We start from the raw sequence: 22,311 nt of genomic DNA, 5'->3' as shown, positions 1-22,311 counted from the left end.
CCAGAGCCAAAAATTCTATGTGTAAACTGAAAATTTGGGTCTGCTGTGGGGGTTCGGTTCTGTTCTAGATTTGTTCTCAGAGTGGAAGGGTTGAGCGCCAAGGATCAAGGACAAAGAGGAACTCAGTAAAGCCTAGGAGAAAAGGAAGAGAGAGTAGAGAACTATAAGCCAAATGTTGAATTCTTTATCATTGGCCTTGAGACCCAGGCCAGGTCATTTAATTTCTCTGGGTCTCTTTGTCTTTGCTTGAAAAATCAGGATAGTGTTTATCCACTCTGCTTCCTTTATAGGGTTGTAATGGGGACCAAATTAGATGCCATATGGAAAGTGCTTTGTAAACTCCAAGATGCTCTGCAAATAAGATGTTAAGATCAAATTATGTCTTCATATTTTCTTTGTTTTTAAAATGGATGATATTTGGTTCTTCTGAAATGGGTAGTTGTCAGTTGAATAAAGAAAGGCTTATTTGTTTGTGTATATTTCAAAGAGAATAGACCTGAAGTTCATCATCTAGAATGGTCATGAGAGGGAATGAGTTTTAAATACTTTGTGTTGGTAATACAAAAATATCAGTGGCCAGGAACTAATACTCTGTGGCCAGAAGGGAACTTAAGGTCATACTGGTCAATGCCTGGAAATACTCTCATTCAGAAGTGTAGAGGACTTATTTGAAATAATACACGATTTTTACCGTGGGATATAAAATAAGACCTGACTGAATTATACAGACATACTATGTTCTTGGACAGAAGACTTAATACTAAAAAAATATTAGTTCTACCCAAATTAATTGGTAACTTTAACACAATCCCAATCAAAATTCCCATGGGACATTACTGATAATTTAATTATTTTAAATTTTATGTGAAATATAAATGAGTAAAAACAGCTGTGATAATTTTGAAAAAGAAAACTAATAAATAGAGAGTTGGCCTTTAGGGTAGGTTCCTATCTTGGCCCCAGTTTTTCACCTTTCCTTTGTAGTTACAGCTTTTGTCATGTGACTTTTCGGTTCTTCTAAAGGCTCCTTAACTTTGGGCTTAACCATGGGCCTTGCTTTGACCAATGGGCTGTCAGCAGGAGTGGTATGAATGGGTTCTGAGCCTGGGCCTTAGTAGGCCTCACAGGTTTCCATGTTTTCTCTTGCTCCTCTTCCCTGAGCTGGGGAGAATGCACCTTGGCTGGCCAGCTGGTTAAAGGGGGGTGCTGGGCACATGGGGCAGAACCACCTCAGGCAACTCATAGACCTGCAGTGAGAAGCAGATCTCCCCAGCCCAAAGCTGGCCCACCTAATAAGGCAAATCCCAGTCAATCTGTGGATGGCTGAGTGATAATAAATTCTTGTTGTCTTAAACCCTTGAGTTTGTGTGTGGTTTGTTATGCAGCAATGGCTAACTGATAGGGCCCTATAGCATATGAAAATCTGTCATCATATTTTATCCAGTATGAAGTAGAGACAACATTCACATCTGGATCTGTTTTCTTCCAGGGGCCATACCTTCCTCTCCTAAGGAAGTGAATTCAAGGTTTGTGTTAGAGACGATGGGCATGGTCCAATCATTGTGTACCATGCTCCGGCCATTCCTGATACTGCTTAACAGTGACCTACTTTGTCATGTCACCTGTAACATGAATGCCCTTGTTGAGAAAAGGCAGTAGATGAAAAATCAGTTCATGTGCTATAGACCTTCCAAGACCATAAATGGTTTCTCCCTTGTTAGAAATTCAGTCTAAAGCCTATGGGACAAAATTAAACTTCTTTTTTTTTTTTTAATTAAATGTCTTTGTCATGAAACTCTCACTTCCTTCTTTCCACAGTGGGCACAAAAGCTGCCTCTAGAAAACTAACCTCTTTAAATGTCACCTTCTCCCCATGAGGTCCTGAAAGTACTTTGGGGGCCATGGACTCACTAGGGAGGGATAATGTGCAATATCTCGAAAAATATAATTCATGACTTCTAAAAGCAAAGCCTTTCCATTTGTAGAGGCAAAATGGCTTCTGTGTTACGGTTCTACACAGACTGCAGGGATCTTTCAGGAAGCCCCCATTGTCAACTTCTCAACAACTGGTAATGACTCTTGGCTCTCACACTTGACATTTCTGTGGCTACACAGCAGTATTTCAGCTTCTTTCAGTATCTCATAAAAATCACAGCTAATAAACTCCAATCGGCACCTGAAGGAAGGGGTGTTTGCTTCTGACTGTAATGGACTGGCCTCTGCAGCACTTCAAAAGGCCAGGCGGCTGCCTCTGTCTCCCTTGCCCCAGTTTCCATCCCTAGGTGAAGATTAACCATGTGTGCTCTGGAAAAATCTGTTCTGAGTTTGCCTTCCAGTGCTACGTATCCCTTTAAATCAGCAGTTCAATTTGACAGCCCACTAAAACAGGCTCCTGTTTTTAGTAGGAAGGGAGCACATTCTTGGTTTCCATTTGATCCTTTCATTTCCTTGTGCCCTCTCTTACCCATCTCAGGCTTCTGATTTCTTCCTTTCAGAAGATGAAGCATGTATGTCCATGAGAGAAACCTGATAATGTTAAAGTTTAATGACAAATCAAAATTAAATGGGAGATTTATTGGGCGCCTGGCTCCTGAGACTTGAAAATGGTTTGTTCTTAGCTAAAGCTGGGTGTCAGGCACACAGTGACAGGGTAAGTGACATACATTTTTATGGAATTTCGACTGAAAAAAATTTTCCTGTGTATCTAGAGCCTTCACCTCTGAACCTTTCATTGTTACCATAACCTTATATCAAGATATCAAAGTTTGAGTTCTTAGAAGACATTTTGTAAAAATGCACAGACTATTTTTTTTAAACAGGCTATTTAAAATATCAATCCCTTCTTTCACCATATCTCAGAAATGATGAATGTTGCCAAATCCTTGCAAAATGGGAGAGCAATATTTATTGACCAGAATAAAATTAGACTGAAATGTTGTGTGATGTGGAGTTGACCCTTGAGCAACACAAGGGCAAGGGTCTGTGGGGTTGAAAATCGACATACAACTTTTGATTACCTAAAAATTTAAGTACTAATAACATACTATTGACCAAAAACTTTGCCAATAACCATAAACAGTAAAAAAAAAAAACACGTGTTTTATAAGTATGTAATATGTATCATAGACTGTGTTCTCACAGTAAAGTCAGCAAAAGAAGAGAAAATGTAATTAATAAAATCATAAGGAAGAGAAAATACATTTACAGTACTGGCCTGTATTTATTATTGAAATACATTTACAGTACTGGCCTGTATTTACAGTACTGGCCTGTATTTATTTATTTATCTACGTATAAGCTGAGCCGTGCAATTGAAACCTGTGTTGTTGTTCAGGGGTCAGCTGTGTATTACAGGCTGGGGGTATTACTTAGCAATTTAGGGAAAAACTGCTAAGTTTTAACCATGTTTCTCATTCCTCTCAAGAGAAAGCCTGTTTCTCATGCTTGTGTCCACAAGCTTTCAACGAAGTCAAAACAAAATAAAAAACTATGTAGACCTCATGAAGACATGTCCAATTATACCTACTTACTATTTTTAAAAGGCACCCCCCCCCAATTACTCTGAGATTTTGACAGCAAGTCTATAGAGATCTACATAGGCCAGACTTGCTCATTCATCAGTTCTAGGAGATAACTTTCTTCACATTTTAGCACCTCTGATATCCAGATATATTTCGGTGGTGCCCATCATTGTTGTCAGTCGAGCAACGGGCACTGTCTGCCTTTCATGCAGACTTAGACTGAAAGCCTTCTGTGCTTCCTCCAAGTACAAATTAGAAAGCACACAAGTGTCTAAAATTGTAGAATGAGCATCAGCAGTTTGGAAGAAAACCCTAGACGTGATAGTGGAGCCCACTTTTATGTCAGGCTGTGTCAACAACTCTTTTCATGACACAGAGGATGATATTCTGTGGAAAGGCATAGGTATCTTTGATTTCTTTTTGTTTTAGAATTTTATTTATTTATTCATGAGAGACACAAAGAGTCAGAGACATAAGCAGAGGGAAAAGCAGGCTCCTTACGAGGAGCCCGAAGTGGGACTCAATCCCAGGACCCTAGGATCACAGCCTGAGCCAGAGGCAGATGCTCTACCACTGAGCCACCCAGGAGTCCTGGGTATCTTTGATTTCAAGTTGAAAATTGATTCAGAGGTCTCAGGCTCTGCTTTTTACTGTGTTCTAGAATAGTACATTAAAAAATTCACATCAATGAAGTTAAAATGGGTCATTCAATAAACATAAAATACAAATTGTTTAAGTGCTCAGGAAGTATTATGTCATAGTGTAGCTGGGGATGTTTTTGTTTCTCGATGGTACATGAAGTAATAGTATATCTTAAAATTACTGGCACCTTAGATGTGCTGAAATACACCTTCTTCCTCATTCCTCTAATCAGTAGTACCCAGTGAGGGAAATTTGGCACTTAAAGATGTGAGTTTGATGCTTACTCTAGCCTATGGTTACTCCTGACGCAGTTTATTGTGCGGCTCAGTGGCCAACAGGCAGTAGGACTTATCTCCTGTGGGTTTGTCATTACACTGTGGTTACCTGAGGCATTGAGTGTGGGGTACAGGCCCCCCCCCAGCTCTGTACACATTTATTTGCCACTTGTCAGGTATTTCCCTCTCTTTGGTCAAGCTTTTTACATGGATTATGTCATTCAGGCCTAAAGAGTCTTCTGGGAGGAGAGAGTTTAGTGTCTCCTGCCAATGATCAGACATTTCACAGCCTCAGCTGTTTAGAACAGAATGCCAGACTTTGGAGTGTGTGAAAATGTTCCAAGTGGCAAAAACCTGTCACGTGATTCTAGAGAGGGAGGACAGATCCTCAAACCTTTTCTCAGATAATTAGGTACAAAATGAATCAGGAACTTGGGAACAATAAATATTCATGAGTTAGCAAAAAGCAGGAGTCTAAGCTATGGGAAGCAAAAAAGAAAGGAGTACCAAAGTTAATACATCTTTATCTAGAGCTATATAGAAATCTAATAGCTAGAGACTTGATGGACAAGTCTTTTCACTTCTCTAAGGCTCAGTTTACTTATCTGTAAAATGGGATGCACTTACATAATGAGGTGACTGGACACATGAAAATGCTTTCAAAATGCTTATGTAAATAAAATATCATCATACTGAAATAATTATATGTGCTAACAACACCATATGACTCAGTAATTTCTTTTTTTAAAAGATTTTATTTATTTATTGAGAGACACAGAGAGAGACAGAGAGAGAGAGAGAGAGGCAGAGACACAGGCAGAGGGAGAAGCAGGCTCCATGCAGGGAGCCCGATGTGGGACTTGATCCCGGGTCTCCAGGATCATGCCCTGGGCCGAAGGCAGGTGCTAAACTGCTGAGCCACCCAGGGATCCCCGACTCAGTAATTTCTAAATGTGCATACCCCAGTAGGTGTAAACAATGACCCTAAGTCATGAAGCAAGAATTAAATATGTTCTGAATAGTCTGTTTAAGAAAGTGTGTGTGGGGGGAATGCAGGCCATATTTTAGAAAGACTTCCCTCAAAAATTCTTGTATATGCTGGAATTTATTGGCACACTTCAATTATCTGGATAATTTGTATATATGGAAAACTTCATCTTCAGCAATGCTGGATAAGTGAGGCATTGTGGTAAAACCATATTCTAAGATTACCAGGTCAGGCTTTGGGAGAGTTTAGGTGCTATGACTCTGATAAAAACCATTGTAAGTCAGGTAGCCTAAAAGGACCTTGAAACTGGGTCTTTTGTTTTCTTGATACGCATATAAACACAGTAAACCACGACTGTTTTAGCTACTAATTCTAGCCAATACTTAAAATGAAAATGTGAGAAGCAGAGTTCCATAATGGCACCCCTCGTCAGGTGCCTCATTGCATCCAAAAAAACCCAATGATCACTCCTTGCCATTATTGGCATGTAGGAAACCTGTGTGTAATTGTGTGTTTCCAAAAGTGGCTAAGAAATAGTAGGTAGAGAGAATGTGGAAAAACACTAAATAATTAAAGAATAAAAGCCCTAGGGGCACCTAGGTGGCTCAGTCAGTTAAGCATCTGCCTTCGGCTCAGGTCATGATCTCAGGGTCCTGAGATCAAGCCCCACATTGGGCTCCCCAGTGAGTGAGGGGTCTGCTTGTCCCTCTCCCTCTGCCTCTACTCTTGCTCATTCTCTCTAATAAATTGTTAATTTTAAAAAAGATCAAAAGCCCTATATGGTTCAGCTTCTCACACATTTCTCTGTTTCTCTCATTTGTATTATTCATTAAAATCACCTAAGCTGATATTTATGAAGGTCATCCTGCCCTGCCATCATTCTCCATTGTGAGTTCTGCAAATAGTCTTATTCAATACGGAGACCACCTCATACACGAGGTTCCTTAATGCTGAATATATTTCTGATCTTCAAAACTTAAGCAAGTCTGTAATCTTCTAAAACAGACTGCTTCTGTTTCAGACAGTATTTCCTATTTAAAGGCATATAATTAGACTTTTGATGAGTAAAGACTAAATTTTACAATTTTCCTTAGGAGGCTTTCTAGGGCTTTACCATAAGACAACTTCAGGGAAGGAATTAATTCTAAACCTATAGCACTAGCCATGGTAGCTTATTGAGCACTTGAAATGTGGCCAGTCTAAATTGAGATGTGCTATAACTGTAAAATACATACCCAGATGAAGACTTTATTTTTTTTTAATTTTTAATTTATTTATGATAGTCACACACAGAGAGAGAGAGAGAGGCAGAGACACAGGCAGAGGGAGAAGCAGGCTCCATGCACCGGGAGCCCGACGTGGGATTCGATCCCGGGTCTCCAGGATCACTCCCTGGGCCAAAGGCAGGCGCCAAACTGCTGTGCCACCCAGGGATACCCATTGAAGACTTTATAGAAAAAAATAAAAGATCTCATTAATATCTTAACATTAATTGCATGTTGAAACTGAAATAGGTTGAATAAAGTATATTGTTTTTTGTTTGCTTGCTTTAAAGTAATCTCTAGCCCAACGTGGGGCTCGAACTCACCATCCCAAGATCAAGAGTCACATGCTTCAGTGACTGAGCCAGCCAGGCACTCCAAATAAGTGTATTGTTTGTTTTTTTTCAATATTTATTTATTTGTTTTTGAGGGGGAGGGGCAGAGGGAGAGAAAGCCTTAAGCAGACTTCTCACTGAGTGCAAAGCCTAGCTTGATCTTACAACCCTGAGATCACGACCTGAGCTGAAACCAAGAGTTGGACACTTAACTGATTGCATCACCCAGGCATCCTACAGTGTATTGTTATATTAATTTCACCCAGTTACTCCCCACCTTTTAAAAATAAAGCACTAGGAAATTTACAGTTACGTTTGTGGCTTGCATAATATTTCTATCAGACAGGTGGATCTAGGCCATAACAAGATTGGCTCACCCTGGTCTAGTTCCCTGTTTCAAGTCCTTTTAGGACTAAGAAACTGTGAGGGAAATGGGAGACACTGGTCCTATTCTAGGCTCTGACCCTAACCATGCCTAATCTGCATTCATGGTTTGGGGCAACGTGACCTACCCTCCACATCTCATAGGTTGCCTGTGAAAATAAAATGAAATCATGTATGAGAAAGAAGCACTTGGCAAATTTCTTAGGGCTGTTGGTATCATCTAAAATACTCTCAACACAGAAAGGCATCAGAAATTTTTCTGAGGCTACTTGTCCTCACCCCCCCCCCAATTCTAGACCTCAGGGGACACATCATGTCATATTACATATTACATGGGAACATCATCCTACATCAGCATCTTGTGTTTACTATGTGCTTCTATATGGCAGGCATTGTGCCAGGGACTTGATGACCATTAGTTCATTTAATCCACACAACCACCCTGTAAGATTGACACTATCATTAATGAGCATCAGAACAGTGTGGTGTTTAAGACCAGGGACTCTGGAGTCAGACTGGATGCATAATTAAGAGCCACCACTTAATAGTTATGTGTTGCTGGGCAAGCAACTTAATCTCTTTAAGCCATAGTTTCCTCATCAGTACAATGGGGAAAAGAATAAGCGCATTAGTTAAGGTAATGCTAGCTTGTATCAAGCAAAGTCAAATGGGTGTTATAGCTCACATATGATGTGAAGCAAAAATTGGATATTCCAAGCAGGGTTTCAGGAATGCAAGCCCCTTTATGTCTCCTTAGAATGACTTTCAAAGTCACCGAGCTTGTCTACATCGAGCTAAAAGAGGAAAGAGCATGGAAGATGATGTATGGAAGGAACCTGAGGCTCAGAGAGACAAAGTGATTGGCCTTAGGTCATGCATTTGGGTCCTGGTGGCTCTGAGGCTCCCACTCAGCTCTGTCTGGTTCTGGAGCCCATATCATCTGCACAGAATATAAGCTCAGTGTTAGGGAGCTCAGTTTGCTGTGCACAATACTGAACTACCTCCAGAAATGGATACGCAGTTGGCCACTTGCCATGAGAAGATGGAGAAGGATCTGACCAGCAGTTACATTGGCTTCACCCTACAGGGTAAAGTGGAGAATGTGCCCTAAACTAGGGAGTAGATATTGGACACCTTCGCTGGTCCCCCCAGGCATCACCACAACTGCTGCCACCATCACTACAATCTCCTTTCCTCACTGCCTGCCTTCAGTTCCTTTTGGAACTTTACAAACCCTTCATGAGCTTGAAAAAACAGCTGCTGAGAGAGATAAACAAAAAGTGCTTGCAAAAAATAAAAATAATAAGTAATAATAATAATAATAATAATAATAATAATAATAAAAAGTGCTTGCAAACACTATGGTGGAAATGAGCAGGGAGTCAAGGGCCCTGGTTCTAATTCTCACTCAGTTACTTGCCAACTGTAGTAGATTTCTTCATAGTCCTAATTCTCCACTCCTCCATGTACCCATGCCCTTTGTCATGTGTGTTTGTAGTTCTTCACTAGAAGCAGAGAATATATCCCGGTCCCATCAGTGTTGGACTTGGCCTCATGACTGGCTTTGAGGCGTGAGCCATTAGCAGATAGATTGCAGGCAGGGGCTTGAAGTATGCTTCCATCAGTAGGCTTGTTCTGTGTGCCTTACGTTGTCCATTAGAAGAACACTCTGGCCAGCCCCCTGGTCTGAGGGATGAGAGACAGTGGAGAAGGCCTGAATTCAACCTGCAGCTTGGAACTCCGTACAGCCCAAATCAGTCAATCCCTAGCCGGGGAAGAAGGAATGTTGCTTTTTTTGTTTTGTTTTGTTTTGTTTTGTTTTGTTTTTGTTTTTGTTTTTGTTTTTGTTTTTGTTTTGAGGGAATGTTTTAAAGCACTGAGCTTTGCAGTAGTTTGTTGCACACATTATTTTGGTAAGAGCTGACCGATGTGTCAACCATGAGTACCTTCAGAAAATCACTGCTCTCTGGAATTCAGTTTACTTCTCTGTGCAATGAAGGCATTGAACAAGTTACTCTAAAGCCCCATTAGTTATCCTGGCGACAGAGGTGAGCTGTATTACTGTTTTCTTCCCAAGGCTTTGAGTTCCTAGGGAAGGAATCCATATGCAGGAGTAGAAGAGGGGCTCTTAAGTGAGTATCTTTTAAATATGATAATTAGGCAACTATGTCATGATCATTTTTTTTCTCATGATCATTTTGAGCTTTTGTGGTATTAATTCATTTTCATATTTTAATGAGTAGAAGCAGATTTCATTATACCAAAACCTTTCTTTACTAGTCCCTTCCCCACCGCTAGCAGGGGCTGGTCCTGTGGCTCTCCTGGCTACTCAGAAGGTAGGGTGAAGTGGCAGCAGGTGACTTTCATTCAGCTTCTGGCTTGGGAGAGCTAGAAGTCTGACGTCAGGGGTAGTGGAGCCATCCAAGCAGTTGTGAAAAGAGGCTATGTCCATCCACCCCCTTTCCAAACGTACTTGTTATTGGAGTGAGGTCCAAGGAAGTATGCAGCTGTGGAATGTACACATGTACACATGTGCCTCATACATTTGGTCATTGGGTCCTCAGAACTGGCAGTGATTGTGGCAGCAGACTCATTGTATGGACCGGAGGTCATAGGTTACTTTCCAAATACCCTTTTCAGATGTCTGAGAATTCCTGTAAAAATATACATTATGAGCTTTGCGCAGTGGCAGTATCGTAGCCAATGAGGTTTATCCGAGGCTCGATTATTGCTAATTGAAAAATATACATTATGGAACAATATATACACTGAAGAAAGTTACTTGCTCCACTTGGGGCCCAGATGAAAACAAGATAAATATTCTCTCTGGGGTCTCCAGGTCCTCATGTTTCCTTTTTTTTTTTTCCCTCATGTTTCCTGATAAGGTGTTTGGCATCAACTGCCAAGGGCCAGATGGATTGGAACTCTATTCTGACTGGAGTGGATGCACCCGATATTCTGTACCCAACATATTTCTTTTGACACTTATGCAGCAAAATAAACTGAGTCTAGTCATCCTCTCAGTTGATTAAAAAGAATGGTTTCTTTTTCACACATGCATAAATGATTTTACTTATCTGTGGAATCTAAAAAGCAAAACAAAACAAAACCCAGACTCACAGGTACAGAGAATAGATTGATGGTTGCCAGAAGGGAAGTGAAATAGGCGGGGTGAAGTGGGGGTGGGGGTGAAATGGATGAAAAGGAATAAGAAGGGATCCCTGGGTGGCACAGCGGTTTGGCGCCCGCCTTTGGCCCAGGGCGCGATCCTGGAGACCCGGGATCGAATCCCACATCGGGCCCCCGGTGCATGGAGCCTGCTTCTCCATCTGCCTGTGTCTCTGCCTCTCTCTCTCTCTCTCTCTGTGACTATCATAAATAAATAAAAATTTAAAAAAAGAAAAGGAATAAGAAGTACAGACTTTCAGCTATAAAATGAAGAAGTCATGGGGCTTTAATGTATAGCATGGGGAATACAGTCAATAGTGTTGTATTAACTTTGTGAGTGACAGATGGTAACTAGACTTACTGTGGTGACCACTTCACAATGAATACAAATGTCAGATCACTGTGTTGTACACCTGAAACGAATATAATATTGTATGTCAATTGTACCTCAATAAATAAAAATAATCATTACACTAGTTAAAAAAATTAAAAAGAATGGTTTCTTCTTGCACACATGTATAAAAGTATAAAGAGGGACATGGTAATCTTATTTTCACAAGCAAAAGATTAGATATGACTGGAATGTCCATCATTTGAGGACTAGTTAAATAAAGTAGCCACTGAAGTGGTCTAGGATAGTGCTTAAAATCAAAGTATCTGAGGTGGAAGACCTGAGTTCAAATCCCAGTCGTGTTGGTTACTCACTTGTGGTACTGGGCAAGTCATGTAATTTCTCTAAGGTTCAGTTCTCTATCTGTAAAATGGGGATAGTATACCTCTATAAAAAATACTTGGGGTGGGGGGCGCTTCGGTGGCTCAGTCAGTGGAGCACGTGACTCCTCTTTTTTTTTTTTTTTGAGCATGGATTCTTGATCTCAGTTCTAGCCCCATGTTGAGTTGTAGAGATTACTTTAAAAAAATCTTTAAAAATATTAGGGTTAGTGGGAACTAAATGAGCTAACATATAGAAGTCACTTAGAGGGACGCCTGGGTGGCTCAGCAGTTGGGCATCTGCCTTCAGCTCAAGGCGTGATCCTGAAGTTCCAGGATCAGGTCCCACATCGGGCTCCCTATGGGGAGCCTGCTTGTTTCTCTGCCTCTTTCTCTGTGTCTCTTATGAATGAATGAATGAATGAATAAATAAATAAATAAATAAATAAATAAATAATAAATAAATCTGAAAAAATAGAAGGCATTTAGAACAATGCTTGTTAGATAGTAAGCACATGAATATATATGTTAGCCATACAGTTTATATATTTTTCTGTATTTATATAGCTATATATTTATATGTCTACTTTATACATTTAGATTTATGTACTCTACTGAAATGGGATAATCGCCCCAAAACTTAGTGGCTTAAAACAGCCACCATTCATTATTTCTCATGATTCTGAGGGTTGACTGGGATCAGCTAGGCTGTTCTTCTGCTCGGTGTGGTGTCACCCGAGGCTGGAACATCCAGAATGACTGGCTCGCATAGTTAGCTACTGCTACTGGTTAGGATTATCGTCCAGAGCACCTCAGATATCCTCTTTATAGGGCTTGGGATTCTTATAGCATGGCATCTGGGGTCCAGAAGGGAGTGTTCCAAGTGTATGAAGGTAGAAGCTGCAAAGCTCCTAAGAGCCGGCCTTGGAAGTTACAATCATTTCTACCACATTTTATTGGTCACAGCAAGTCACGTGCAGGCTCAGATTCAATGGGAGAGGGAAAACCTCCAACTCTCTCTTTTTTTTTTTTTTAACCTCCAACTCTCAATGGGAAGAATGGCAAATAATTTGTAAGCATTTTTAATCCATCACATATTGTTAAGGAGAAGGGGGGGCAATGTGCAGGGAGTGTAGCTATGTTCCCATTTATGTAACAGTGGAGCTTTTATATGGATCTATGTACATGTATATATATATATATATATGTATATATATATATATAATGACATACCTAAAGCAACATATGTCTACTACATACACATGTTAGTATATGACCATGCATGTGTGTATACTACATGGAATAAATCTCTTTAGACTAAGAAACGGGTAATAGAGGGACTAAGAGACTAAGCTGGGAGGTTGATTTAATTTTCACTGTGTATAAGCTGCATTGTTTGAATTATTTTTCACTATGTCTATATTATTTCTTCAAAATGAATGAATAAAAATGTGAAGAATTAGCAATAATATCCTTAGTTGCAGCAGTTCCTAGTACAAAGAGAAATTGTTCCTGGAAAGAGCAACTCCATGAGATGAACCTTTCATTTCCCCTGCCAGTTAAATACGGAATAGCTGTGGATTACTTTGAATTGTCTTCACTGACCAGAGACGTCTCCTCCAACACACACACACACACACACACACACACACACACACACACAGCTATGATTTTTTTCAACCACCAAAGTAGTTCATATGTCTGTCATGTTCTAAGAATCAGGTTACTGGATATTTGAAAAACATTTTTCCATTCCAATTAAAAATCATCATTTATCTGTGACTAGCATAACATCTCATTTATGTTTGAAATAGAGGAGCAGGATGACTCCTCCAAATCGGGAATCTGTAAACACAGTATCATATTTTGATAGACACATAGCTGTGGATTTCGGCATCATTGTTTGGTAGCTGCGGTTTTGTGCTATTTCTCTGCGGTATTGGATGGTTGCAGGGAGGTTTCAATTATTTTACAAAGAAGGAGCAAAAACAGAAAGTAAAGGCACAAATTCCCACCCATCGTGTGCCCTGTACTCGGGAAAGCCATAAAGTCGGTCCAGGGTGGGGGATGGGAATGTTCTCTAGCTCTGTATGAGACTCTCATCCTGAGAGCAGGCTAGTGATACCACTGAGGTAGGAAAGAGATGATTCCAGGCTCTGGAACTCATGTCTCTTGTTATTGCAGTGTTTAGACTTTCATTCTGGGCACATGCTTGTCCATTACAGAACCTATTGCATTGCATTTTTTTAATGTCTTATTCTAAACTTTATGGACTTGGCAGCAAGTGTCCCAGATTTGTCACTTTCATTCTTAATTTTTAAAAATACCCATTCGCACCTCCAGTCGTGACCCCATTTAGCATGATCTTTTGAATAAAGGCCAGCCAGACTGAGCACTAGTGAATTTCAAGCATGAATAAATCAAGCAGGGGCCAAAGTGCTATTCAGAGAGGATTTTAGAGGTCAGGTTCACTTTCTCGTTCCCCCTTCACTCCAAAAGGGAATTTAGGGGGACGTTATATATAATCAGCTTCTCCATATCCACCAGCATCATTATTCTGGGCTCACGGATTATGTGACACAGTTGTGCTTATGTATTCATAACACTCTGAAGCTGAAAGGGGCCTTAGAGATTATGATGAAGAATCACAAGTTCAGAGAGGTCAAATGACATCAGCCAGGAAAATGTTGCAGTTAGTAAGAAGTCTCAGATTTTGCCACTTCTAACTCATTGCTCCCTGGTTTATATCACAACATTATAGCTATTATTGTAAGGTTCCATGTCACCTTTGCCTTCAGCATGTCCATGGTATAGTGAAACACCCCGGGAATTGTTGTGCTCTTGGGCCATTGGACGGGGCTGGGGTGCATGTGGGGAGGGGATGGTTCTTGATTCAAATGTCAATAAAAACCATGCTGCTTATGTCCTTAGTATTTGTTTTGTGTTTCTGGCTAAGGTTTTGTTGGAACAAAGGGTTCCACTACAAAAACATTTGGAAACCACATCAGTAGTTCAATCCAAATACGCTGCAGCGTATAGGTTTAAGAGAACATGTATAAAGAGTGCATGAAAAGCCGATGAATGTGCCAAAAGAGGTCAGGTTTGTGACTGGATGCATTTGTGGATCAAGTCAGGATTCTGAGTTAAGTGAGCAAGTTCCTTTCTCATTGCTCTAAGTTCTGAGGTCCTCTTTCTCTTCCATCTAGCACATTGGTTCCCAACTGGGGGTGATTTTGCCCACCCCCTGGGGACGGACACTTAGCAATGCTCAGGGATATTTTTTATTGTGATAGTTAGGGAGGGGGTACTACTGGCATCTAGTAGGGTGGAGGCCAGGGCTGCAGCTGAGATTGTACAGCGCACAGGACAGTCGCCATGACAAAGAAGTGTCCACCCACACTGTCAAGCATCCTGAGGTTAGAACCCTGATCTAATTAAGCCCTACCTCTCAGTTAGGACGGGCTCAAGACCCACTGCTTCTCTCTCTGGTGTGAGATTTTATGGTTTCTACTCCCCCAATTTAGCAGTTAGTTGAATAATTGTCTTACTTGCTCATAATTTCTCAAGCCAAGGCTAGTCTTAACCACTCAACTAGATTATAAGTGACTGAGAAGAAGAGAAGGTCTTGAATAAATATACTTGTTCTGGGCACCTTTTAATTCCCTAACCTTGGCTAAACACATAGGAAATGCTTTTGTGGGGACGATGTGAAAGGGAGAGGTTTAGAGGAAGGGTCTCAGATGCCCAGAGGAGCTGCCTAAACAGGAAATCAGGAATCACTAGTAAATAAGGTTGGTGGATTTTTTTTCCACTGGTATGAGGGTGATGGTAAAAAGACGGTGATAAGAGGCAGGAAGACACGGGGAAGAGGGTGGAAGCAAAATGGAGGGGGATTGGGAAACCTACAGAGGAGTTAATGCTAGAACAGGACGATAAAGGGAGCCTCTGAAGATTTCAGGCACCCTCTATCCATTCAACAAATGCTTATGGAGCATCTTCTAGGTCTGGGTACTGTTCTAGGTATGATGAAGTAGTGAACCAAACTGGGGGCCTGGGGCCTGACATTCTGGTGGAGAGCAGGATAAGTCATTAAGAAACTAATGATAGAAGATAGTGTATTATCTACGCATGCTGTACAGAAACACACTGTACGTGTAGCTTATAGACTGTAAAAACCACATATAGAAAGTAATACCAGATAGTGAGAAGTAGTGCTGTGCCAATAAGGGGTTAATCGCTGGCTTTCGGGATGGGGGAGAGCCCAGATAGATAGCATTTGCCACTTTCCATGATGTAAATACTCTGGGCACAGATTATTTTAAGCCACAAACACAAAGTCACTGAACACAGAGCTGAAGAGGTATGTACAGTGCTGTGGAGAAGACGCAGAGCAGGTTTAGGAGACTGAGGGTGGCAGGGATGCTATTTTTGAGGCTTCAGTCAGAGGAAGTCTCTCTGAGGGTGTGACGTTTGCATAGTGAGGTTTCTATAGAAAGATCTGGCTGTTTTATCAGCATGTGTAGTGACCTCAGGATGCCTCACGCAGTTCCCCTTCTCCCTGCAGAGCTGCACCTGTGGGTGAAGTTGAGCTTCTGACATCCCTTCTCTCCCTCCCTCAGAGGAGCAGCTGATGAGGCACCTCGGAGGAAAGAGTTGAAAAGAGAGAACAAACATGCTCCCTTTTGCACATCACACCCCTGGAACCTACATGTGGTTGGAAAGCCCTATAGGGGTAAAAACTACCACCATATCTGTGGGGGCACCAAAGTCTGACCTGGAGCTGGCTGAAAATCTCATGTGCCTCCCAGAAATAGATTATCCATTATTCTAGGAGTCACTCCACAATGAGCCTGGGATACTTGGCAAGACCGTCCTGCTTCAGGTTGTAACATTCTCCACATGCTTTCTGGGTTGTTGTCTTAAAAAAAAATGCCTGCAAATAGGATTTTCCATTTTCAAAGGAATGCCCACAGAACTCCACAATTACAAACTGGTGTTGGCCTAAAAGAGCAGTAATTTGGTTGGGAAATGGGTTTCAGTTTGTAACTTCCAAGGATTGATGATAAATTTCCAGGAGTGAAAAAGCTGGAAACATTAGGGAAATGTTTTCAAACTCCCTTCAACCAAGGCACTGATTTAAATGAAAGAAAAAATCCCCCTGAATGCCAAAAAAGCATACTTCAGATGTCCCCATCAACTGTGAGACAGTTGCTTTCCCATGAAGACCCGCCATATGGACAGTATGAGAAATCTCAAATTAAAATAAATTGTTATTCAGAGAGAGCTCTCATTTGAGCCAAGACTCCCCACTTTACATTTTGCAGCCTTTGCCACACAATTATGAGGTCCAGTTGGATTGCTTAAAAGATTTGTAATAGTTAACCCCCCAAGTGCAACGATCTTAGTTTTAATCTTTTCTCTACACAGCAGTGGCCCTGTGGACAGTGTGAGAGAAAACAGGAGCCCTGGACCCCAACTTCTGGCCTCCTGGTTTCCCTTCCCCCTCTGGCTTCTGGGCCTCAGATGTAAGGCTGGGCTGCTAAGCCCTGCACAATCGTGCCCTCCCTTAAAATGCTGAGCTGGCTTGGTCAGGGCCTATTAGGAACAGAAGGAGAGACTGGTTGCTTGGAACTCTTGGTTCTGGTTGTGCAATCAGTGTGACCTGCAGGGGTGTGGCTTCAGGCCCTGGGGAATTTTACCAGGAAGACACATTGGTCTTGTTTCAGCTAAATTTGGCATCAGGAAGGTGGACATTATATTTCCCCCTCTCATGCTACTTATGCTTTTATACGTCAAGCTTGCTCTCTGGGATTCTTACTCTTAGCCTCTGAACCTCTGATGTTTGGGGGTATTGGAAATGGAAGCAGGAGGCAAGTAAGCCAAGGAAAAGGTTAAAGCCAATTGCACTCATTGGTTTGGGCTGCAGTCACCAAGTACCACAAACTGGGTGGCTTGGAGGGCCTTCCCTTGCCTCTATCAGGTTCTGGTAGCTCCATGTGTTCCTTGGCTTGTGGCAACACAATTCCAGCTTCTGCCCCCACCTTCATATGGCTGCCTTCCCTCCGCCTATGCCCAGATTTTCCTCTTCTTGTACGGACCCTGGTCATATTGGATTAGAGTCCACCTGACTGTAGTATGGCCTCATCTTGCCATTGCCAATTCTATCTGCAATGACTCTCCAAATCAGGTTGCTTTCCGAGGTACTGAGGGTTAAGACTTCAAGTTGTCTTCCAGAGGGCCACTGTTCAACCCATAACACCACTGAAGAAAAGGAAATTTTTTTTCTAATGAATATACTTTTTTTTTAGACAGGGAGAGAGAGGAGAAGGGCAGAGGGTGAGGGAGAGAGAATCTTAAGCAGGCTCCATGCCCAGTGCAGAACCCAACATGGCTTGATCTCACAACCCTGACCTAAAATCATGAGATGGATGCTTGACCACCTGAGCCATCCAGGTGCCCCAAACATACTCCACTCTTTTTTTTTTTTTTAAAGATTTTATCTATTTATTCATGACAGGGAGAAAGACACACACACACACACACACACACACACACACACAAGCAGGCTCCATGCAGGGAGCCCATTGTGGGACTCGATCCCGGGTCTCCAGGATCACGCCCTGGGCTGAAGGTGGCGCTAAACCGCTGCTCCCCAACATACTCCACCCTTAACACATGCTCACAGCTTCCGTGCTGATGGCGGTCAGGAAATAGGTGAGCCAGGGGAAACAGCTGGCCTCTCCAGGCCTAGACTGAAGTTCACAAGCTGCACCTTTGTTGAAATTTGTGCCCTAGCCACAAATGCAAGGGAGCTTAGGACAGACTTCGAGTTTGAGAATTTTTTTAAAGATTATTTATTTATTCATGAGAGACACAGAGAGAGAGAGAAAGAGAGAGAGAGAGAGGCAGAGACACAGGCAGAGGGAGAAGCAGGCTCCATGCAGGGAGCCCGATGTGGGACTCCATCCCGGGTCTCCAGGATCACACCGTGGGCTGAAGGCAAGTGCTAAACCGCTGAGCCACCCAGGCATCCCTAGTTTGAGAATTTTAACTCAAAACTCCCCAAGTCTTGGAGTTTTAACCAGACCTGTAACATTTTGGTAACTGTGCGACTTGAAATTGAATGCAGTTTCTGTGTGGCATGGATGTTTGATCAGCAGCAGGATTAGGAGAGGGCTTCGGAACCTCCCTCATTTTTATCTGTCTCTGTCCTTCTCCACCCAATTCCACTGGCCCAAAAGGCAGAAGAGTTCTAGTTACCTTGCTGCCATTTCTCTCCTGGTCGTCTTCTCTCATCCTTCCTCTCCTGCTGGCTGCAGCAACCACATGCGTATTCTGAGCTGCTCTCCTGACTGCAGAGCTCACCCACCTTAGGGAGATGAGAGGGGAGGAACTCCCCAGTGTGTCCAGGGTTGCTGAAGAAGACTTCTTGGCCAGAATCCTCTCTTTCAGCTGCCTTGCCAGTCTGACTCTGTTACTTACTTTGATCTGCAACCCACTTTTTTACCCCAAGGCCCTTCAACTACCTGTCCCATTTGTAGCTAAACAAGCTGACAGGATGGAGTGTGACACATAGAGGAAGAGAGGGACGTTCCGTTTCCATCTGTGCTTAGAGGTGAAAGGGGGTTACCTGGGTAATGGTATAATGTACTTTTTGAAAAAAAAGATTTGATTTATTTATTCATGAAAGACAGAGAGAGAGAGAGAGAGAGAGAGAGAGAGAGAGAGAGGCAGAGACACAGGCAGAGGGAGAAGCAGGCTTCCTGCAAGGAGCCTGATGTGGGACTTGATCCTGGATCCCGGTATCATGCCCTGAGCCAAAGGCAGACGCTCAACCGCTGAGCCACCCAGGTGTCTCAGGTATAATTTACCTTTAAGTAACTTGCAAAATAGGCTCCTTCATTCATTCTCTTGTCGGGGGGCAGGATGCACAGTGCAGACATTTCTCCCATATTAACGGAGCCATACAAGATCGAGACCTTACCCCCAGCACTCACCCCCACCACACAGGTATTTCCCCCCTTAGGTATGCTCAAAATGCAGTTGCTTTTATAATATTAGCCTAAATAAACAAACAAACGAAGCAAAACAAAAGCCATACCTAAGAACTCACACTCCTGGAAATCAGTTTGAGGCCTCCTGAGATTTGGGGCCATTCCCCATAAGACTGACAAACGTTGACTTAGCCTTGTTTTGAGATGTGGAACTCTTTGGCAGCCTGGGGAAGACTTTAAATCTCTTCTCAGGAAAGTATTTTAAAATGAATTAAACACAGTGCAAAGTTTATGAAGGAAACCAGTTATATTGAATACAATTGTCAAAATATTAAAAAACAAACTCACGATATACTATTATGTCTGCATCATTGTTAATGCTTCAAATAAGAAGACTACTATGATTTCTACGTGGTGGTGAGCTTAAGAAACAATACTTTAGGATATCTGCAACAAGTGTAATGTGATGTGGAAAAAGCCTGCGATTTCTATTGGTGACAAAGTCACAGGTGTAGTTAATACTACTGAGATGTGTGGCCTCTGTTCCTAATTGAAGGAAACACTCAATTTCATGGAGAGGTGAGTTGAGGTGAAGTTGTACTTTTTTCCCATCCAGGTTCACAGACCCTTTGGGGATGTGTGGACCCAGATTGGAAACACCTCTGGGGGCTCCTGAGTCTCCTCAAGACTTTCTTAGGCTAGGAATTTGCCTCTTCAGAACCCCCGGTCCGCTTCTCCTAGAGGACTGGAGCTCTGGCTTCTCTCCCTGCAGATGCCCTTCCTCTCCCTCTCCCTTCCTCATGGTCATGGACATGGTCCTTGGTAGCCCTGTTCCTGCCATTGCTGTCATCTGTGTGGGACCGACTGATGTCTGATGTGCAATGAGCTGCTCCCCTTAAAGCCCCGCACCACCCACCATGGGTCCCTTTGTACCTCTCCCTTGCCCCTTATGCTCAATCCCCAGCTTGGCCTGCTGCCCCACAGAGGGTTCTATCAATCATCCTTGGACCGAAGAACCAGTAAACTCCAGATCTACCTGTTCTGGAATATTCTTGGCCAATTCGTTTTTTTAACCCAGGGTCTTCTTAACACTCACCATCTCTTTAATAATTTCCCCCCTCATCTTGGAGAAAAAAGTGGAAATAATAGAGTCCTCATGTATGTTGAATCAAGATGGCATTTATTTATTTCAGCACTTATGATGTTCAGGAGCTGTTCTATATACTTTACAAACAGTGTTTCATTTAATCCTTGTAACAACCCTATGAGGTGGGTATAGATGAGGAGACTAAGGAACAGGGTAAGATTGCGAGATTCAGCAAGTAAATATACAGGATGCCCAGTTAAATCTGAATTTCATTTTTTGAAAAATTTTATTTATTTATTCATGAGAAAGAGAGAGAAGCAGAGACATAGGCAGAGGCAGAAGCAGGCTCCCTGCAAAGAGCCTGATGCGGGACTTGATCCCAGGACCCCGGATCACAACCTGAGCCGAAGACAGATGCTCAACCACTGAGCCACCCAAATGTTCCTAAATTTGATTTCCAGATAGTAACTTTTTTTTTTAAAGATTTTATTTATTTATTCATGAGACACAGAGAGAGAGAGAGAGAGAGAGAGAGAGAGAGAGAGATTGGGAGGCAGAGAGAGAAGCAGACTCCATGCAGGGAGCCTGACATGAGACTTGATCCCGGGTCTCCAGGATCAGGCCCTGGGCCGAAGGTGGCACTAAACTGCTGGGCCACCCAGGCTGCCCCAGTAACTTGTTTATTTAGTATGTCCCATGAAACATTTGGAGCATAGTTATATTAAAAGTTATTTGTCTCTTTGGGGTAAATTCCCCAGCAGTGCAATTGTTTGGATAGAACTAGAGGGTATTATGCTGAGTGAAATAAGTCAATTGGAGAAGGACAATCATTATATGGTCTCATTCATTTGGGAAATATAAAAAATAGTGAAAGGGAATAAAGGGGGAAAGGAGAGAAAATGAGTGGGAAATATCAGTGAGGGAGACAGAGCATGAGAGACTCCTAACTCTGGGAAACAAACAAGGGGGGTAGTGGAAAGGGAGGTGGGCAGGGGGATGGGGTGACTGGGTGATGGACACTGAGGGGGGCACTTGACGGGATGAGCACTGGGTGTTATGCTATATGTTTGGAAAATCAAACTCCAATAAAAAAGATACAAAAAAAAGTTATTTGTCATGTATCTGAAATTCAAATTTAACTGGGCATCCTGTATTTTATTTTATCTGGCAACCTACACAGAGAAGTGAAGCAACTTGCCCAAGATCACACAGACAGCAAGTGGACAGAGCCAGGATTCAAACCCAGGAAGTCTGGCTCTGGAGTCCTTGCCCTTAGCCACCTTTCTCGGAAAGATGCAAGTTACATTATTGCAACACATGGGACATGTACTCCTTGCAGTGGTTCTGGGAGAAATCTCTGTCCAGAAATCACGCCAGCTTGCTGTTTGAGATGACTGCTGAAGAACTAGTCCAGTGAACCCACTTCAAATGAGGTAAGGGAGCTGTGATTGGGCCGCATGATGACCAATCAGCTGTCCTAAAACAAAGATGCCTGGTTGCAAGCAAGAACTTTCCTTGTTAGCCCCATTAAAAGCTGGATAGTTTGGATTTGAAGTGAAGAGGAAGGCTTGACTTGCCCTCCAGCTGCTGGGAGAATCTTTTCAAGGATCAGCTGTGGAGACCTGTAGGATCATCTAGTTTGTACACCTCTTCTTCTGCCTGGTTGGAAGGAAGACACCAGGGGAAGGCACTTTCCACCCACCACCCCGTCTTGCACCCCTGGTCTCCAGCACTCCCATTAAGATGTAAGTGGATGATCTGAGATGATCTGACTCTTACCTGCCCTTCACAGCAAGAATCAGAAAACAAGGGTTCACTGAATTGCATTCTTGAGCAGAGGGCAGCATCTTGGATACTCTGAGAGTGTAGTTTCTGGCATCAAACCCTCCCCATCAGAAATAGGCAGGCTCACAGGTGGTGGGAGCATAAAATTGGTACAACTCT

General features: G+C 42.4%; 1 protein-coding gene and 1 pseudogene across 10 annotated transcripts in view; both read left to right on the top strand.

Moving 5' to 3' along the window:
- Positions 1-22,311, top strand: part of RAI2 (retinoic acid induced 2) — a 388,271-nt gene that overhangs the window by 127,010 nt on the left and 238,950 nt on the right. The window lies entirely within an intron of this gene.
- On the top strand, positions 10,082-10,204 carry LOC112655909 (U4 spliceosomal RNA; annotated as a pseudogene).

This window comes from Canis lupus, chromosome X (assembly GCF_003254725.2).
Source record: "Canis lupus dingo isolate Sandy chromosome X, ASM325472v2, whole genome shotgun sequence".
NCBI lineage: Eukaryota > Metazoa > Chordata > Mammalia > Carnivora > Canidae > Canis > Canis lupus.
Note: the sequence above shows the minus strand (reverse complement) of the source record. Positions and strands in the feature narration are given on the sequence as shown.